At 36.2% G+C, this 3,045-nt stretch overlaps 1 protein-coding gene across 3 annotated transcripts in view; it reads right to left on the bottom strand.

Moving 5' to 3' along the window:
* Window positions 1–1,781, bottom strand: part of LOC108692678 (synaptosomal-associated protein 25) — a 52,694-nt gene extending 50,913 nt beyond the window's left edge. For 2 of the 3 annotated variants that reach the window (XM_018201051.1, XM_018201048.1), the window contains exon 1: window positions 709–927. The gene's annotated coding sequence lies outside the window, so the exon portion shown is untranslated. Of the gene's footprint in view, window positions 1–708; window positions 928–1,673 lie in introns of those variants that run through there. The other variant, XM_018201049.1, reaches the window with a different exon arrangement.
* Window positions 1,782–3,045: the final 1,264 nt, after the last annotated feature.

Here is a 3,045-nt window from a genome sequence, read left to right as displayed (position 1 = left end):
TATATATATATATACATATATATATATATATATATATATATACATAAATATAAAAGAATCATTTAATAATTTTTGTTAAAGTGATGAAAATTAATCCAGAATGACCCATTGTGTGTACTAAGGGTTAAATAAGTCAAATAAGTACGAGAAGCTCGATTAATCTTTACTGCGTTCTATCGCGGATCGATCTCTCGTATCCGCCCCGTTGAAATCGGCGCCGAAGGATGGGAAGATGATAGGTCTTTCGCGTTATTTGCACTTTTTGCAGAGACTCTCTCTCTCTCTCTCTCTCTCTCTCTCTCTCTCTCTCTCTCTCTCTCTCTCTCTCTTCAATGCACGAATATTTATCTCGTTTTAAATACAAAAATTTTGGGAGCTTTCAAGTACAAACAAACAAACCTGGAGATCGATTGTGGATTTTGAAAGGAGATAAAAATTAGAAATGTGAGCAAAGGTTATAGATACTAACTAGATATTGATCAATTAAACTATGAATACTCTAGTAGATTTGCTCACTTTTGTAATTTTCACCTCATTTGAAAATACACAATCGACCCTCTGATATCTTGAGGCGCACAGGAAAGTGGTGCATCACACTCTATATATAAACGAATTAGCTTATTCGCGGGGAATGCTCTCTCATAGCGAGACGCCGTCGAGAGCAAGTCGTACTTAATCGCCGGCGCGCTCTTAGTTACGCTCGCTAACCTTGAAGTGGATCGATAGACCTGGCAAGGCTGGCGTCTGCTGATAGTGCGACTTCCGACAGTGCAACTGGAGCACCGACAGAGATGATCGGTTCTCACTAGCACTGACGACGGTCGCGTACGTGCCGCTGGATACGCCGTAATAGTGAAGGAGCAAAATGATTTCACGTCACGTCCTGAGCGCGCACACGCACAACGCAACCACCACCACGTTCGAACCGCGACGGACCGCGAATGAGCGCAGTGAAGTGCGGCGCGGTAGTCACCTTCCACGGTTCACGTGACCGCCCGAGATGCGCGCGCACGGAAGCTACCGTTACGCGGGAAACGGGGCGTTTCAAATCACGCCATTTTCATTTTAATTTGCGTTTTCTTTCTGTATCGGACTGCGCCTTAGAGATTGATGGCAAATTAGAAATTAAACAATGAGATAATCTTAATTTTCGAATTTCTGTTTCGTATTCGTCAATTTTGACCACGTGATCTATTTTGATCTATTTTGATAAAAATGAGCGTCGAGCGTTAGAGAATTGTATGTATATACGAATCTTTAGAGTATATTTTAGACTGTTGCGTAAATTCACTTTATTTTACACCTTTTTATACCTTCCCTTCTTCTTAGACAACTTCAGATCATTTCGTAAACATTTTATACTCCCGAGATAAAATTTCTCGTGACATAAAATTTTTTTTTTTAGGAAATAAAATTCATAATAAAGGCTAGTACTAATATTAGAAAATATTCGAAAACATCATGAATATTTCATCCGCCTTGTTTCCGCTGAAGCGCGTTACAGATTCGCTCGCGATATCGGGTCACTGCGCGACTGCGTCGTTCAAAGGAAAATCGATATGGTCTTGCTTTGATACGCAACGTGCGCCGCATCGTCGTTCTGTCATTCAACATTTCGCAATGTATCTAAAAGATATAGACTACGACGACAAGAATATAGCACGCGTACTCACCACTGGAGATGGAATCCGATGCGAGTTCCCTCGAATCCTCGGGAACCTGCCGTTCCCTCCACGTAATTCTCGATGCGCAAGCGGCTTCAGACTCCTGTCTGACGAAGCGCAGCCCGCTGACAACCGGAAGTTGGTCGCGAACTCCCACGCAAATGACGTAATTCGAACGGTAACCACGGAGACATGCGCGACGGAGCGATGCGCGGGTAAAATTAAATCGAATTAAACTTGATCTACCTATTTTTGTTTTCTTTATAACAAACTTGTGTATTATAAATTCGTACTTTAAACATATTTTAAACTCGTAATTTACTCGGTCTATTCTTTTTAATTTTTTTTTTTATGACAAATGCTGTTTCTACTAATATCGATTAATTTTAATCTTGATTAACTTACTTTTTATTTTATTCTAGTTCTAAGAATTAGAAACAGATGATGAGTTTAGTTAAATCAAGATTAAAATTAAAATTAAATCACAATTAAAATTAAAAAAGAAATAGACGAAATCCGTGTGTAGTTTAAACTCATACTTTACTCGTGCGTATTTTAAACTCATGTACTTTATTTACCCGTGATCCATATAAAACTTAATACGTATATATAAATGTAACATAATGCATTTATATATAGAAGAAAGCCTTCTATTATGAGATAGATGCTTAATATGAGCTAGTTTCTGTTAAACTAAAAAGCTATCTATTGGTCCCACTATAAATTTATTGCTCTTGGATTGAAAACGATTTAGTAGAAAGATCATAATTAAATCATACCTGTAGTCATTGTAAAAAAAGATTTTAGAGTTTGGATGGTAAATAAATATTGGCAATAAATTCTTCATGTAGAGTGTAAAGTCATTACCAATGGAAAAATAGGTGTATGTTTAATTGCAGAAGTTAAATTTGATAATCGTAAAACCGTAAGGCGGAAATCGTAATATGAGATACAGGATATTTCTAATATAAAATAATCCATGCTCCTATAGTGAAATCGTTGTTAAAGTATAAATGTTATTGTACAATAATAAAAAGAACTGTAATGAAGTCGAGTGCCTATTTTTCCGATGCTTGATTCGAACCATCTGAAGACGAGTTCTGGATATAATCCATCGCATGCTCATTTTTTGCGCACACTGGCTGTGTTTGTATTTTAAAAACATTAAATAAAGTTTTTTAATTGCAATACTGATATACTTCCCGTTTTACTATCGATTTCTCGGAGCATCTCATTAGGAACATAATTTTTTGCGATTTACTCATTTTTTACATTTCTTTAATTTAAAAAAAAAATGAAATTTGAATTAAATTTTATATAACATTATCTTATAGCTTATTAAATTTTCTTTCAAATGACCTATTATTTTTTTAAATTCTGC

The sequence above is a fragment of the Atta colombica genome, unplaced genomic scaffold (genome assembly GCF_001594045.1).
Source record: "Atta colombica isolate Treedump-2 unplaced genomic scaffold, Acol1.0 scaffold78, whole genome shotgun sequence".
In the NCBI taxonomy this organism is placed as follows: domain Eukaryota; kingdom Metazoa; phylum Arthropoda; class Insecta; order Hymenoptera; family Formicidae; genus Atta; species Atta colombica.
The sequence above is the reverse complement of the archived record's forward strand: the minus strand, read 5'-3'. Positions and strand labels throughout refer to the sequence as shown.